The following is an 18,604-nucleotide window of genomic DNA, read 5'->3' on the forward strand; positions in this document are numbered from 1 at the left end:
CGAGCATGTCACGGGTCATTGTAAAGGTGAAGAAATCCATTTGATCAGATAGCCAACTAGTTTATCCGCTTCAACCCTTGTAACGGAAAAGATGGCGAAAAGAAAAAAAGACGATGATTATCGTGCATTCCAGGCTGCGTGGACAGAGGAATTTGCATTTGTGGAGAGAGCAGGATCTGCGGTATGTCTAATATGCAATGATAAAATTGCATCGATGAAACGGTCAAATATAAAGCGGCACTTCGATACGCACCATGCTTCATTTGCATCGAAATATCCAGCGGGGGACAGCAGGAAAAAGGCATGCGAAGAGCTACAGCGGAGAGTGCAGACGAGTCAGCAGCAACTACGTGTGTGGACCAAGCAAGGTGACGGGAATTCTGCTAGCTTTGCGGGTGCTTTGGCAATAGTAAGGAATGGAAAGCCATTCACAGATGGCGAGTATGCCAAAACATTCATGCTTGATGTGGCCAATGAACTGTTTGATGACTTCCCAAATAAAGACAAGATAATCAAACGAATAAAAGACATGCCTCTGTCAGCAAGAACTGTTCACGATCGTAGCATCATGATGGCAAATCAAGTCGAGGAAACACAAATTAAGGACATAAACGCCGGGACATACTTTTGTCTCGCGTTAGATGAGTCAAAAGACGTTAGCCATCTATCTCAGTTCAGTATAATTGCCAGGTATGCTGCAGGTGACACACTGCGTGAGGAAAGCTTGGCTGTTTTTCCAATGAAAGGGACAACAAGAGGAGAGGATTTATTCACGTCTTTCATGGAGTTTGCTAAAGAAAAAAAACTACCGATGGATAAACTTATTTCTGTCTGTACTGATGGTGCACCCTGTATGTTGGGGAAGAACAAAGGATTTGTAGCGCTTCTCCGTGAACATGAAAAGAGAGCCATCCTAAGTTTTCATTGCATCCTGCACCAGGAGGCGCTTTGCGCTCAGACATGTGGCCAGGAGCTTGTTGAGGTGATGTCGCTGGTCATTCGAGTGGTCAACTTTATTGTTGCCCGAGCTTTAAATGATCGCCAGTTTAAAGCTCTGTTAGAAGAATTTGGGAATCATTATCCCGGTCAGCTTTTACACAGCAACGTGCATTGGTTGTCAAGGGGGAAGGTGCTCAGCCGTTTTGCAGCTTGCCTGAGTGAAATCCGGACTTTTCTTGAAATGAAAGGCGTCAAGCATCCTGAACTAGACAACACTGACTGGCTCCTGCAGTTTCACTATCTCGTGGACATAACTGGCCATCTGAACCAGCTCAATGTGAAAATGTAAGGTATTGGAAATACAATCTCATCCCTTCAACAAGCAGTGTTTGCATTTGAAAGCAAGCTGGAAGTCTTTCTCAGGGACATTGAAACAGGTCGTCTTCTGCACTATGAAAGACTTCGACAATTTAGAGATGCATGCTTAGCAAGTGACTCCACTCAACATCTGGATCTCCAGCAGCTAGCTGGCTTTACGTCCAATCTCCTGCAGTCATTCAAAGCACGTTTTGGAGAATTTCGTGCGCGCACTGGTCTTTTCAAGTTCATCATTCATCCACATGAGTGTGCAGTGGACAAAGTCGACCTGACATGCATCCCCGGGGTCTCTATCGGAGACTTTGAGCTGGAAGTTGCTGACCTGAAGGCATCAGACATGTGGATGAGTAAGTTCAAGTCACTTAATCGAGAGTTGGAAAGTCTTGCGCGACAGCGAGCAGAGCTGGCGAGGGAACACAAGTGGACAGAAATGAAAAATCTTCAACCTGAAGACCAGCTGATACTTAAAACTTGGAACGAGCTTCCTGTGACATACCACACAATGCAGCGTGTGAGTATTGCCGTATTGACCATGGTTGGCTCTACATATGCATGTGAGCAGTCATTCTCGCATATGAGGAACATTAAGACCAAACTACGCTCACGTTTAACTGATGGAAGCCTCAACGCCTGCATGAAGCTCAACCTCACCACATATGAACCAGACTACAAGGCCATCAGCAAAACCATGCAGCACCAGAAGTCGCATTAAAAGTAAGACATATTTAATTTATTATACGTTAAAAATACTATATGGCTCTCAATGAAATATATTTAGAAATATTTGGCTTTTATGGCTCTCCCAGTCAAAAAGGTTCCCGACCCCTGGTCTAGACATATGTGGCTGCTATATATCCCCACGTGATGATGATGATAAGTCACTCCATTGAGCTATAATTTGTGATGGCCAGGTAGCTTCTGAAAAAGAAACAATACAGCTCAGTGGGCCTTACCTGGTAAAATTAAAACAAATACATAAAGCACTCTTCGTTGCTTTGTCTGTCGCTCAATATCTACCCATTGCTAACTGTTCATATGGCAATTTAAGAAAGTTCATCTGGAAATAGTGTTTTGTTTTCCCCTCGCCCCATGGTGTACAGTGCAGTCTACAACTAGTATCCACTCAATATCTCTCTGGCATCTCTATAAGCTATGAACGACCATTGCCCGAAACGTCGCCTATTATTTTATCTTAAGGCCACAGAGTGTTTTATATATCTACAAAAACAATTGTTTAGTTTAAAAGAGTTTAGATTTTAGAAAAGCGAGTGGGCCCCCGGGCAAGATGCGTCCTTGCTGGGAGGGACGACAGCCATTGGCCGAGATGAATAACGGGGATGGGCACCCCAACGGAGGCATCGCGAGAGCACCGCTACCTTGGAGACGGAGCGCGAGTAAGCGATTACACGTGCGAGGGAATGCGAGTGAGTGCTTGCGTGCGGGCGTGAGTGGGGAGTGGTGGCACGGTGGACTAGCGCCCCGCGCGACGAACTCAGCGAGCCGAGTTTGATTCCTGATCACAGCCAATTATCTGAACCGTTCCTGGGTCTCCCCTAGGACGACTCGGCCTCAAGTGAGTATCTGGTGCGGTGTGCAAACATCGTCACTCGGGAGACAAAGGCGGCTGGGCGTGGTACTGGCCACCGACCCACCTCGTGTGCTAACCTTCATAGATGCTGCTCATGAACAGCACTTGCCCCGACAGTCTGTGAAGGCTATCCGGGGGGGGGGGGGGGGTCTTTGTGTGGTTTGTAACCGTGCTCTCTGGTGTCTGTTTCTCGTTGAGCAGCGACGAATCACCCCGAAAGAAATTACCAAGTGGTCCATAAATACACCTCCAGCTCCAATAAGCTCAGCCCCTCCAAGTCAGCTAATGCTATTGGTGAGTGTTTTGGTTGATCATTGTATGCAATGCAAATGTCTCTTTATTTTTATTAGTCGTACCATTGGTATTGTGCTTATTTGTCCAGGAAAGCCTGATTCTTTTTCAGGAGGATCCTGCCATGTGTTTGTTCTTGCAGTAAGAGGAAATGTTGATGTAGTGTCTGGTCAGAGTGAAGTGTAACTCGAGCACCACAAGTAGCACAAGCTTACGCGATGCTCACACAACGAGTGGCATTGGTGGCTAAGAGATGTTAACTACCTCGCCTGGTAAGCAGGAGATTGCGGGTTCGATTGCGACCCTGACGTCTGCTGTGTATTTGGAGTTTGCATGTTTTCTCTCTCTCTCTCCGTAGTCGCGTGTATCTTTTTCCGTGAGTCCTCCGGTTTTTTCCTCCACACTTAGAATCAACGTCACGCGTTTAGAGTATGTGTCTGCTATTCATTTGGTGTATTTCCACGATACACCATGTCGTTGAGCTATCATTTGTGACCCGATCGCTTCTGAGAAAGAGCTATATAGCTCAATGGGCCTTACCTCATAAAATAAAAGAAATAGTTTGTAGTTTCTTTGTGAATGCTCGCTGGAGCTTCCTATTGGCTGATTGGCCAATTAGAATATATTTTTTTATTTAAATAACGCTACTCTTGATGTATGAAAGATTTGTTCTTAATTAGAATCATTATCATTCTACCATTGATTTATTGAAATGTGTTCGTCACCATCATCATCATCGGTGTCACCATCGCTATTGATGCCCCCCTGGGAGATGTTGATCAGCTATTCCTGAGCCTCGGGCGTATTCTTGTGATCCCCCTGCCCCTCCCCCCGGCCGCCCCCCCCGTGCCCCCCCCCCCACCGCCGGGCCTCCCGTGGTGCTGGTAAGACCCTCCACCGATGCTCGCAGTCATACGGGTGCACTAGGTACTAGAAAACCGAGCAAAATGTTTAGGAACCTCAATTGGTTCGAGCATAAATTCTGATCCTAATGAACATAACAGGCCAAGTTGGGAACATGGGACTGTGGTCTCCGATGTGTAAGGAGGCCGAATGGACTCATTTCTTTGTCGCGCTAACTTGTTAAGTTGTTCTGTGCTAACTTTTGTTTTGGTGCCATTCAGTAGATTTGTTTACTCATTTATGATTTTGCTTGGTAGTAGCAGGATTTGTATTTACTTTGTACCCGTGTGTTGGGCTTCTTTCGCATCCTACTTAGCCAACCACGTTCATGGGATTTGGTCCTCGTAAATAATGAATGTGCAGCATTGTGGGATACTGTCGGCATGAATGACGCCATATACATTGAAAGTATTATTTTGAATGGATCTCTCCAAGCTCTCTCTTGTATGCAGCTGCCACCTGTAGTCTCGCCACGTCTATACATCTCTTGCATGTATCTCGCTCTCGTTTCACTCCAACCTCCATCTTGTTTGTATCTCCCTTCTCTCGTCTCGCTGCACCATCTTGATTGCCAACGGCTTTCTCATTTCACCATGAATCCCTCCTTGTCTGGAACTCTCTGATCATGGTATCACCACATATCTCATCTCACTGCGTCTCCATCTCGTCGACATCTTTTATGTCATCTCACCAGGAGTTTATCTTCACATATCGAACACTCTCATCGCCAATACGGAGAGGCGGGTAAGGGTTTCAGCCATATTATTCTACCTCATTGTTCTTCACTAATTTTCAGAGGAAGAGGGACACTTTGCCAATTAGACATCATCAGTGCTACAGATTTGAAACCATTGGGGATTTGAGAGCAGCACGATGATGATGGGAGGTGTTTTCACTCTGTGTATTGTCGAGGGTCTTACGTCAGGGGCCGCACTAAAAGCCACCAGGAGCCGCCAGTGGCCCTCAGGCCTTGCTAAGATGAACACTGGTCTACCTTCTCCACCACGCACAGCTCCCTTCATCCACAGCTCTCTCTCTCTCCATATCACTGCTCTTAACCCCACATTCCCCTCTCCCATTCCCTCCTCCCCTCATCCCTGTCTCCTCATCTCCAGCTACAAATTCCTCTTCTTCACACCTCAGACCGTGTCTCCTCATCTCCAGCTACAAATTCCCATTCTTCACACCTCAGACCGTGTCTCATCTCCAGCCACCAATCCAATTGCGTCACACCACACGGTTACTCCCGGTTGAGTAGGTGCAGGGATTGACATCAGCATGTAGGGGGTGGTTAATGCCGATATTATGGGGACTGTTATGGAAGACCGTTACAAAGGGTGCCACGGTGGTGAGATGTTAAATACCTCGCCTGGTATACAGGAGGTCGTTGTGTTGATCCCGACCCTGATGCCTTCTGTATATTTGGAGTTTGCGTGTCTCTTTCTCCCCGTGGTCGCGTGGATTTTTCTCTGAGTTCTCCGGTTTTTCCCTCCACATTTAGAAACAACGTATGTCTAGAGCAGCGGTCGGGAACCTATGGCTCGCGAGCCATATATGGCTCTTCCGGTGACGGCATATGGCTCCCAAACAATTTTGAGTTGAAAAAAATAATAATAAAAAATAAAAAATAGAAAAATTCAGTTTGGAACTGATTTTAAAATACGTGTGATATTGCTTAATAATACTGTGTAATTTTAAAGTAGACAGAAATTAGTTTTGAAGATAAATTTCACGGGTCACGGATCCCGTGACCCGTGGGTCGGGTCGGGAACCAATGGCTCGCGAGCATGTCACGGGTCATTGTAAAGGTGAAGAAATCCATTTGATCAGATAGCCAACTAGTTTATCCGCTTCAACCCTTGTAACGGAAAAGATGGCGAAAAGAAAAAAAGACGATGATTATCGTGCATTCCACGCTGCGTGGACAGAGGAATTTGCATTTGTGGAGAGAGCAGGATCTGCGGTATGTCTAATATGCAATGATAAAATTGCATCGATGAAACGGTCAAATATAAAGCGGCACTTTGATACGCACCATGCTTCATTTGCATCGAAATATCCAGCGGGGGACAGCAGGAAAAAGGCATGCGAAGAGCTACAGCGGAGAGTGCAGACGAGTCAGCAGCAACTACGTGTGTGGACCAAGCAAGGTGACGGGAATTCTGCTAGCTTTGCGGGTGCTTTGGCAATAGTAAGGAATGGAAAGCCATTCACAGATGGCGAGTATGCCAAAACATTCATGCTTGATGTGGCCAATGAACTGTTTGATGACTTCCCAAATAAAGACAAGATAATCAAACGAATAAAAGACATGCCTCTGTCAGCAAGAACTGTTCACGATCGTAGCATCATGATGGCAAATCAAGTCGAGGAAACACAAATTAAGGACATAAACGCCGGGACATACTTTTGTCACGCGTTAGATGAGTCAAAAGACGTTAGCCATCTATCTCAGTTCAGTATAATTGCCAGGTATGCTGCAGGTGACACACTGCGTGAGGAAAGCTTGGCTGTTTTTCCAATGAAAGGGACAACAAGAGGAGAGGATTTATTCACGTCTTTCATGGAGTTTGCTAAAGAAAAAAAACTACCGATGGATAAACTTATTTCTGTCTGTACTGATGGTGCACCCTGTATGTTGGGGAAGAACAAAGGATTTGTAGCGCTTCTCCGTGAACATGAAAAGAGAGCCATCCTAAGTTTTCATTGCATCTTGCACCAGGAGGCGCTTTGCGCTCAGACATGTGGCCAGGAGCTTGTTGAGGTGATGTCGCTGGTCATTCGAGTGGTCAACTTTATTGTTGCCCGAGCTTTAAATGATCGCCAGTTTAAAGCTCTGTTAGAAGAATTTGGGAATCATTATCCCGGTCAGCTTTTACACAGCAACGTGCATTGGTTGTCAAGGGGGAAGGTGCTCAGCCGTTTTGCAGCTTGCCTGAGTGAAATCCGGACTTTTCTTGAAATGAAAGGCGTCAAGCATCCTGAACTAGACAACACTGACTGGCTCCTGCAGTTTCACTATCTCGTGGACATAACTGGCCATCTGAACCAGCTCAATGTGAAAATGTAAGGTATTGGAAATACAATCTCATCCCTTCAACAAGCAGTGTTTGCATTTGAAAGCAAGCTGGAAGTCTTTCTCAGGGACATTGAAACAGGTCGTCTTCTGCACTTTGAAAGACTTCGACAATTTAGAGATGCATGCTTAGCAAGTGACTCCACTCAACATCTGGATCTCCAGCAGCTAGCTGGCTTTACGTCCAATCTCCTGCAGTCATTCAAAGCACGTTTTGGAGAATTTCGTGCGCGCACTGGTCTTTTCAAGTTCATCATTCATCCACATGAGTGTGCAGTGGACAAAGTCGACCTGACATGCATCCCCGGGGTCTCTATCGGAGACTTTGAGCTGGAAGTTGCTGACCTGAAGGCATCAGACATGTGGATGAGTAAGTTCAAGTCACTTAATCGAGAGTTGGAAAGTCTTGCGCGACAGCGAGCAGAGCTGGCGAGGGAACACAAGTGGACAGAAATGAAAAATCTTCAACCTGAAGACCAGCTGATACTTAAAACTTGGAACGAGCTTCCTGTGACATACCACACAATGCAGCGTGTGAGTATTGCCGTATTGACCATGGTTGGCTCTACATATGCATGTGAGCAGTCATTCTCGCATATGAGGAACATTAAGACCAAACTAAGCTCACGTTTAACTGATGGAAGCCTCAACGCCTGCATGAAGCTCAACCTCACCACATATGAACCAGACTACAAGGCCATCAGCAAAACCATGCAGCACCAGAAGTCGCATTAAAAGTAAGACATATTTAATTTATTATACGTTAAAAATACTATATGGCTCTCAATGAAATATATTTAGAAATATTTGGCTTTTATGGCTCTCCCAGTCAAAAAGGTTCCCGACCCCTGGTCTAGACATATGTGGCTGCTATATATCCCCACGTGATGATGATGATAAGTCACTCCATTGAGCTATAATTTGTGATGGCCAGGTAGCTTCTGAAAAAGAAACAATACAGCTCAGTGGGCCTTACCTGGTAAAATTAAAACAAATACATAAAGCACTCTTCGTTGCTTTGTCTGTCGCTCAATATCTACCCATTGCTAACTGTTCATATGGCAATTTAAGAAAGTTCATCTGGAAATAGTGTTTTGTTTTCCCCTCGCCCCATGGTGTACAGTGCAGTCTACAACTAGTATCCACTCAATATCTCTCTGGCATCTCTATAAGCTATGAACGGCCATTGCCCGAAACGTCGCCTATTATTTTATCTTAAGGCCACAGAGTGTTTTATATATCTACAAAAACAATTGTTTAGTTTAAAAGAGTTTAGATTTTAGAAAAGCGAGTGGGCCCCCGGGCAAGATGCGTCCTTGCTGGGAGGGACGACAGCCATTGGCCGAGATGAATGACGGGGATGGGCACCCCAACGGAGGCATCGCGAGAGCACCGCTACCTTGGAGACGGAGCGCGAGTAAGCGAGTACACGTGCGAGGGAATGCGAGTGAGTGCTTGCGTGCGGGCGTGAGTGGGGAGTGGTGGCACGGTGGACTAGCGCCCCGCGCGACGAACTCAGCGAGCCGAGTTTGATTCCTGATCACAGCCAATTATCTGAACCGTTCCTGGGTCTCCCCTAGGACGACTCGGCCTCAAGTGAGTATCTGGTGCGGTGTGCAAACATCGTCACTCGGGAGACAAAGGCGGCTGGGCGTGGTACTGGCCACCGACCCACCTCGTGTGCTAACCTTCATAGATGCTGCTCATGAACAGCACTTGCCCCGACAGTCTGTGAAGGCTATCCGGGGGGGGGGGGTCTTTGTGTGGTTTGTAACCGTGCTCTCTGGTGTCTGTTTCTCGTTGAGCAGCGACGAATCACCCCGAAAGAAATTACCAAGTGGTCCATAAATACACCTCCAGCTCCAATAAGCTCAGCCCCTCCAAGTCAGCTAATGCTATTGGTGAGTGTTTTGGTTGATCATTGTATGCAATGCAAATGTCTCTTAATTTTTATTAGTCGTACCATTGGTATTGTGCTTATTTGTCCAGGAAAGCCTGATTCTTTTTCAGGAGGATCCTGCCATGTGTTTGTTCTTGCAGTAAGAGGAAATGTTGATGTAGTGTCTGGTCAGAGTGAAGTGTAACTCGAGCACCACAAGTAGCACAAGCTTACGCGATGCTCACACAACGAGTGGCATTGGTGGCTAAGAGATGTTAACTACCTCGCCTGGTAAGCAGGAGATTGCGGGTTCGATTGCGACCCTGACGTCTGCTGTGTATTTGGAGTTTGCATGTTTTCTCTCTCTCTCTCCGTAGTCGCGTGTATCTTTTTCCGTGAGTCCTCCGGTTTTTTCCTCCACACTTAGAATCAACGTCACGCGTTTAGAGTATGTGTCTGCTATTCATTTGGTGTATCTCCACGATACACCATGTCGTTGAGCTATCATTTGTGACCCGATCGCTTCTGAGAAAGAGCTATATAGCTCAATGGGCCTTACCTCATAAAATAAAAGAAATAGTTTGTAGTTTCTTTGTGAATGCTCGCTGGAGCTTCCTATTGGCTGATTGGCCAATTAGAATATATTTTTTTATTTAAATAACGCTACTCTTGATGTATGAAAGATTTGTTCTTAATTAGAATCATTATCATTCTACCATTGATTTATTGAAATGTGTTTGTCACCATCATCATCATCGGTGTCACCATCGCTATTGATGCCCCCCTGGGAGATGTTGATCAGCTATTCCTGAGCCTCGGGCGTATTCTTGTGATCCCCCTGCCCCTCCCCCCGGCCGCCCCCCCCGTGCCCCCCCCCACCGCCGGGCCTCCCGTGGTGCTGGTAAGACCCTCCACCGATGCTCGCAGTCATACGGGTGCACTAGGTACTAGAAAACCGAGCAAAATGTTTAGGAACCTCAATTGGTTCGAGCATAAATTCTGATCCTAATGAACATAACAGGCCAAGTTGGGAACATGGGACTGTGGTCTCCGATGTGTAAGGAGGCCGAATGGACTCATTTCTTTGTCGCGCTAACTTGTTAAGTTGTTCTGTGCTAACTTTTGTTTTGGTGCCATTCAGTAGATTTGTTTACTCATTTATGATTTTGCTTGGTAGTAGCAGGATTTGTATTTACTTTGTACCCGTGTGTTGGGCTTCTTTCGCATCCTACTTAGCCAACCACGTTCATGGGATTTGGTCCTCGTAAATAATGAATGTGCAGCATTGTGGGATACTGTCGGCATGAATGACGCCATATACATTGAAAGTATTATTTTGAATGGATCTCTCCAAGCTCTCTCTTGTATGCAGCTGCCACCTGTAGTCTCGCCACGTCTATACATCTCTTGCATGTATCTCGCTCTCGTTTCACTCCAACCTCCATCTTGTTTGTATCTCCCTTCTCTCGTCTCGCTGCACCATCTCGATTGCCAACGGCTTTCTCATTTCACCATGAATCCCTCCTTGTCTGGAACTCTCTGATCATGGTATCACCACATATCTCATCTCACTGCGTCTCCATCTCGTCGACATCTTTTATGTCATCTCACCAGGAGTTTATCTTCACATATCGAACACTCTCATCGCCAATACGGAGAGGCGGGTAAGGGTTTCAGCCATATTATTCTACCTCATTGTTCTTCACTAATTTTCAGAGGAAGAGGGACACTTTGCCAATTAGACATCATCAGTGCTACAGATTTGAAACCATTGGGGATTTGAGAGCAGCACGATGATGATGGGAGGTGTTTTCACTCTGTGTATTGTCGAGGGTCTTACGTCAGGGGCCGCACTAAAAGCCACCAGGAGCCGCCAGTGGCCCTCAGGCCTTGCTAGGATGAACACTGGTCTACCTTCTCCACCACGCACAGCTCCCTTCATCCACAGCTCTCTCTCTCTCCATATCACTGCTCTTAACCCCACATTCCCCTCTCCCATTCCCTCCTCCCCTCATCCCTGTCTCCTCATCTCCAGCTACAAATTCATCTTCTTCACACCTCAGACCGTGTCTCCTCATCTCCAGCTACAAATTCCCATTCTTCACACCTCAGACCGTGTCTCATCTCCAGCCACCAATCCAATTGCGTCACACCACACGGTTACTCCCGGTTGAGTAGGTGCAGGGATTGACATCAGCATGTAGGGGGTGGTTAATGCCGATATTATGGGGACTGTTATGGAAGACCGTTACAAAGGGTGCCACGGTGGTGAGATGTTAAATACCTCGCCTGGTATACAGGAGGTCGTTGTGTTGATCCCGACCCTGATGCCTTCTGTATATTTGGAGTTTGCGTGTCTCTTTCTCCCCGTGGTCGCGTGGATTTTTCTCTGAGTTCTCCGGTTTTTCCCTCCACATTTAGAAACAACGTATGTCTAGAGCAGCGGTCGGGAACCTATGGCTCGCGAGCCATATATGGCTCTTCCGGTGACGGCATATGGCTCCCAAACAATTTTGAGTTGAAAAAAATAATAATAAAAAATAAAAAATAGAAAAATTCAGTTTGGAACTGATTTTAAAATACGTGTGATATTGCTTAATAATACTGTGTAATTTTAAAGTAGACAGAAATTAGTTTTGAAGATAAATTTCACGGGTCACGGATCCCGTGACCCGTGGGTCGGGTCGGGAACCAATGGCTCGCGAGCATGTCACGGGTCATTGTAAAGGTGAAGAAATCCATTTGATCAGATAGCCAACTAGTTTATCCGCTTCAACCCTTGTAACGGAAAAGATGGCGAAAAGAAAAAAAGACGATGATTATCGTGCATTCCAGGCTGCGTGGACAGAGGAATTTGCATTTGTGGAGAGAGCAGGATCTGCGGTATGTCTAATATGCAATGATAAAATTGCATCGATGAAACGGTCAAATATAAAGCGGCACTTCGATACGCACCATGCTTCATTTGCATCGAAATATCCAGCGGGGGACAGCAGGAAAAAGGCATGCGAAGAGCTACAGCGGAGAGTGCAGACGAGTCAGCAGCAACTACGTGTGTGGACCAAGCAAGGTGACGGGAATTCTGCTAGCTTTGCGGGTGCTTTGGAAATAGTAAGGAATGGAAAGCCATTCACAGATGGCGAGTATGCCAAAACATTCATGCTTGATGTGGCCAATGAACTGTTTGATGACTTCCCAAATAAAGACAAGATAATCAAACGAATAAAAGACATGCCTCTGTCAGCAAGAACTGTTCACGATCGTAGCATCATGATGGCAAATCAAGTCGAGGAAACACAAATTAAGGACATAAACGCCGGGACATACTTTTGTCTCGCGTTAGATGAGTCAAAAGACGTTAGCCATCTATCTCAGTTCAGTATAATTGCCAGGTATGCTGCAGGTGACACACTGCGTGAGGAAAGCTTGGCTGTTTTTCCAATGAAAGGGACAACAAGAGGAGAGGATTTATTCACGTCTTTCATGGAGTTTGCTAAAGAAAAAAAACTACCGATGGATAAACTTATTTCTGTCTGTACTGATGGTGCACCCTGTATGTTGGGGAAGAACAAAGGATTTGTAGCGCTTCTCCGTGAACATGAAAAGAGAGCCATCCTAAGTTTTCATTGCATCTTGCACCAGGAGGCGCTTTGCGCTCAGACATGTGGCCAGGAGCTTGTTGAGGTGATGTCGCTGGTCATTCGAGTGGTCGACTTTATTGTTGCCCGAGCTTTATATGATCGCCAGTTTAAAGCTCTGTTAGAGGAATTTGGGAATCATTATCCCGGTCAGCTTTTACACAGCAACGTGCATTGGTTGTCAAGGGGGAAGGTGCTCAGCCGTTTTGCAGCTTGCCTGAGTGAAATCCGGACTTTTCTTGAAATGAAAGGCGTCAAGCATCCTGAACTAGACAACACTGACTGGCTCCTGCAGTTTCACTATCTCGTGGACATAACTGGCCATCTGAACCAGCTCAATGTGAAAATGTAAGGTATTGGAAATACAATCTCATCCCTTCAACAAGCAGTGTTTGCATTTGAAAGCAAGCTGGAAGTCCTTCTCAGGGACATTGAAACAGGTCGTCTTCTGCACTTTGAAAGACTTCGACAATTTAGAGATGCATGCTTAGCAAGTGACTCCACTCAACATCTGGATCTCCAGCAGCTAGCTGGCTTTACGTCCAATCTCCTGCAGTCATTCAAAGCACGTTTTGGAGAATTTCGTGCGCGCACTGGTCTTTTCAAGTTCATCATTCATCCACATGAGTGTGCAGTGGACAAAGTCGACCTGACATGCATCCCCGGGGTCTCTATCGGAGACTTTGAGCTGGAAGTTGCTGACCTGAAGGCATCAGACATGTGGATGAGTAAGTTCAAGTCACTTAATCGAGAGTTGGAAAGTCTTGCGCGACAGCGAGCAGAGCTGGCGAGGGAACACAAGTGGACAGAAATGAAAAATCTTCAACCTGAAGACCAGCTGATACTTAAAACTTGGAACGAGCTTCCTGTGACATACCACACAATGCAGCGTGTGAGTATTGCCGTATTGACCATGGTTGGCTCTACATATGCATGTGAGCAGTCATTCTCGCATATGAGGAACATTAAGACCAAACTACGCTCACGTTTAACTGATGGAAGCCTCAACGCCTGCATGAAGCTCAACCTCACCACATATGAACCAGACTACAAGGCCATCAGCAAAACCATGCAGCACCAGAAGTCGCATTAAAAGTAAGACATATTTAATTTATTATACGTTAAAAATACTATATGGCTCTCAATGAAATATATTTAGAAATATTTGGCTTTTATGGCTCTCCCAGTCAAAAAGGTTCCCGACCCCTGGTCTAGACATATGTGGCTGCTATATATCCCCACGTGATGATGATGATAAGTCACTCCATTGAGCTATAATTTGTGATGGCCAGGTAGCTTCTGAAAAAGAAACAATACAGCTCAGTGGGCCTTACCTGGTAAAATTAAAACAAATACATAAAGCACTCTTCGTTGCTTTGTCTGTCGCTCAATATCTACCCATTGCTAACTGTTCATATGGCAATTTAAGAAAGTTCATCTGGAAATAGTGTTTGTTTTCCCCTCGCCCCATGGTGTACAGTGCAGTCTACAACTAGTATCCACTCAATATCTCTCTGGCATCTCTATAAGCTATGAACGGCCATTGCCCGAAACGTCGCCTATTATTTTATCTTAAGGCCACAGAGTGTTTTATATATCTACAAAAACAATTGTTTAGTTTAAAAGAGTTTAGATTTTAGAAAAGCGAGTGGGCCCCCGGGCAAGATGCGTCCTTGCTGGGAGGGACGACAGCCATTGGCCGAGATGAATGACGGGGATGGGCACCCCAACGGAGGCATCGCGAGAGCACCGCTACCTTGGAGACGGAGCGCGAGTAAGCGATTACACGTGCGAGGGAATGCGAGTGAGTGCTTGCGTGCGGGCGTGAGTGGGGAGTGGTGGCACGGTAGACTAGCGCCCCGCGCGACGAACTCAGCGAGCCGAGTTTGATTCCTGATCACAGCCAATTATCTGAACCGTTCCTGGGTCTCCCCTAGGACGACTCGGCCTCAAGTGAGTATCTGGTGCGGTGTGCAAACATCGTCACTCGGGAGACAAAGGCGGCTGGGCGTGGTACTGGCCACCGACCCACCTCGTGTGCTAACCTTCATAGATGCTGCTCATGAACAGCACTTGCCCCGACAGTCTGTGAAGGCTATCCGGGGGGGGGGTCTTTGTGTGGTTTGTAACCGTGCTCTCTGGTGTCTGTTTCTCGTTGAGCAGCGACGAATCACCCCGAAAGAAATTACCAAGTGGTCCATGAATACACCTCCAGCTCCAACAAGCTCAGCCCCTCCAAGTCAGCTAATGCTACTGGTGAGTGTTTTGGTTGATCATTGTATGCAATGCAAATGTCTCTTAATTTTTATTAGTCGTACCATTGGTATTGTGCTTATTTGTCCAGGAAAGCCTGATTCTTTTTCAGGAGGATCCTGCCATGTGTTTGTTCTTGCAGTAGGAGGAAATGTTGATGTAGTGTCTGGTCAGAGTGAAGTGTAACTCGAGCACCACAAGTAGCACAAGCTTACGCGATGCTCACACAACGAGTGGCATTGGTGGCTAAGAGATGTTAACTACCTCGCCTGGTAAACAGGAGATTGCGGATTCGATTGCGACCCTGACGTCTGCTGTGTATTTGGAGTTTGCATGTTTTCTCTCTCTTTCTCCGTAGTCGCGTGTATCTTTTTCCGTGAGTCCTCCGGTTTTTTCCTCCACACTTAGAATCAACGTCACGCGTTTAGAGTATGTGTCTGCTATTCATTTGGTGTATTTCCACGATACACCATGTCGTTGAGCTATCATTTGTGACCCGATCGCTTCTGAGAAAGAGCTATATAGCTCAATGGGCCTTACCTCATAAAATAAAAGAAATAGTTTGTAGTTTCTTTGTGAATGCTCGCTGGAGCTTCCTATTGGCTGATTGGCCAATTGGAATATCTTTTTTTATTTAAATAATGCTACTCTTGATGTATGAAAGATTTGTTCTTAATTAGAATCATTATCATTCTACCATTGATTTATTGAAATGTGTTTGTCACTATCATCATCATCATCATCATCGGTGTCACCATCGCTATTGATGCCCCCCTGGGAGATGTTGATCAGCTATTCCGGAGCCTCGGGCGTATTCTTGTGATCTCCCTGCCCCTCCCCCCGGCCGCCCCCCCGTGCCCCCCTCCCCCCCCCGGGCCTCCCGTGCTGGTGGTAAGACAACACTGCACCTTCCACCGATGCTCACAGTCATACGGGTGCACTAGGCACTAGAAAACCGAGCAAAATGTTTAGAAACCCCAATTGGTTCGAGCATAAATTCTGATCCTAATGAACATAACAGGCCAAGTTGGTAACATGGGACTGTGGTCTCCGATGTGTAAGGAGGCCGAATGGACTCATTTCTTTGTCGCGCTAACTTTTTAAGTTGTTCTGTGCTAACTTTTGTTTTGGTGCCATTCCGTAGATTTGTTTACTCATTTATGATTTTGCTTGGTAGTAGCAGGATTTGTATTTACTTTGTACCCGTGTGTTGGGCTTCTTTCGCATCCTACTTAGCCAACCACGTTCATGGGATTTGGTCCTCGTAAATAATGAATGTGCAGCATTGTGGGATACTGTCGGCATGAATGACGCCATATACATTGAAAGTATTATTTTGAATGAATCTCTCCAAGCTCTCTCTTGTATGCAGCTGCCACCTGTAGTCTCGCCACGTCTATGCATCTCTTGCATGTATCTCGCTCTCGTTTCACTCCAACCTCCATCTTGTTTGTATCTCCCTTCTCTCGTCTCGCTGCACCATCTCGATTGCCAACGGCTTTCTCATTTCACCATGAATCCCTCCTTGTCTGGAACTCTCTGATCATGGTATCACCACATATCTCATCTCACTGCGTCTCCATCTCGTCGACATCTTTTATGTCATCTCACCAGGAGTTTATCTTCACATATCGAACACTCTCATCGCCAATACGGAGAGGCGGGTAAGGGTTTCAGCCATATTATTCTACCTCATTGTTCTTCACTAATTTTCAGAGGAAGAGGGACACTTTGCCAATTAGACATCATCAGTGCTACAGATTTGAAACCATTGGGGGTTTGAGAGCAGCACGATGATGATGGGAGGTGTTTTCACTCTGTGTATTGTCGAGGGTCTTACGTCAGGGGCCGCACTAAAAGCCACCAGGAGCCGCCAGTGGCCCTCAGGCCTTGCTAAGATGAACACTGGTCTACCTTCTCCACCACGCACAGCTCCCTTCATCCACAGCTCTCTCTCTCTCTCTCCATATCACTGCTCTTAACCCAACATTCCCCTCTCATATTCTCTCCTCCTCCCCTCATCCCTGTCTCCTCATCTCCAGCTACAAATTCCTCTTCTTCACACCTCAGACCGTGTCTCCTCATCTCCAGCTACAAATTCCCATTCTTCACACCTCAGACCGTGTCTCATCTCCAGCCACCAATCCAATTGCGTCACACCACACGGTTACTCCCGGTCGAGTAGGTGCAGGGATTGACATCAGCATGTAGGGGGTGGTTAATGCCGATGTTATGGGGACTGTTATGGAAGACCGTTACAAAGGTTGCCACGGTGGTGAGATGTTAAATACCTCGCCTGGTATACAGGAGGTCGTTGTTTGATCCCGACCCTGATGCCTTCTGTATATTTGGAGTTTGCGTGTCTCTTTCACCCCGTGGTCGCATGGATTTTTCTCTGAGTTCTCCGGTTTTTCCCTCCACATTTAGAAACAACGTATGTCTAGAGTATGTGGCTGCTATACATTCCCACGTGATGATGATAAGTCACTCCATTGAGCTATAATTTGTGGTGGCCAGGTAGCTTCTGAAAAAGAAACAATACAGCTCAATGGGCCTTACCTGGTAAAATTAAAACAAATACATAAAGCACTGTTCGTTGTTTTGTCTGTCGCTCAATATCTACCCATTGCTAACTGATCATATGGCAATTTAAGAAAGTTCATCTGGAAATAGTGTTTTGTTTTCCCCTCGCCCCATGGTGTACAGTGCAGTCTACAACTAGTATCCACTCAATATCTCTCTGGCATCTCTATAAGCTATGGACGGCCATTGCCCGAAACGTCGCCTATTATTTTATCTTAAGGCCACATAGTGTTTTATATATCTACAAAAACAATTGTTTAGTTTAAAATAGTTTAGACTTTAGAAAAGCGAGTGGGCCCTCGGGGAGGATGCGTCCTTGATGGGAGGGACGACAGCCATTGGCCGAGATGAATGACGGGGAGGGGCACCCCAACGGAGGCATCGCGAGAGCACCACTACCTTGGAGACGGAGCGCGAGTAAGCGAGTACACGTGCGAGGGAATGCGAGTGAGTGATTGCGTGCGGGCGTGAGTGGGGAGTGGTGGCACGGTGGACTAGCGCGCCGCGCTACGAACTCAGCGAGCCAAGTTTGATTCCTGATCACAACCAATTATCTGAACCGTTCCTGGGTCTCCCCGAGGACGACTCGGTCTCAAGTGAGCATCTGGTGCGGTGTGCAAACATCGTCACTCGAGAGACAAAGGCGGTTGGGCGTGGTACTAGCCACCGACCCACCTTCATAGATGCTGCTCATGAACAGCACTTGCCCCGACAGTCTGTGAAGGCTATCCGGGGGGGATCTTTGTGTGGTTTGTAACCGTGCTCTCTGGTGTCTGTTTCTCGTTGAGCAGCGACGAATCACCCCGAAAGAAATTACCAAGTGATCCATAAATACACCTCCAGCTCCAATCAGCTCAGCCCCTCCAAGTCAGCTAATGATATTGGTGAGTGTTTTGGTTGATCATTGTATGCAATGCCAATGTCTCTTTATTTTTATTAGTCGTACCATTGGTATTGTGCTTATTTGTCCAGGAAAGCCTGATTCTTTTTCAGGAGGATCCTGCCATGTATTTGTTCTTGCAGTAGGAGGCAATGTTGATGTAGTGTCTGGTCAGAGTGAAGTGTAACTCGAGCAC

This window comes from Lampetra fluviatilis, chromosome 62 (genome assembly GCF_964198595.1).
Source record: "Lampetra fluviatilis chromosome 62, kcLamFluv1.1, whole genome shotgun sequence".
Lineage (NCBI taxonomy): Eukaryota > Metazoa > Chordata > Hyperoartia > Petromyzontiformes > Petromyzontidae > Lampetra > Lampetra fluviatilis.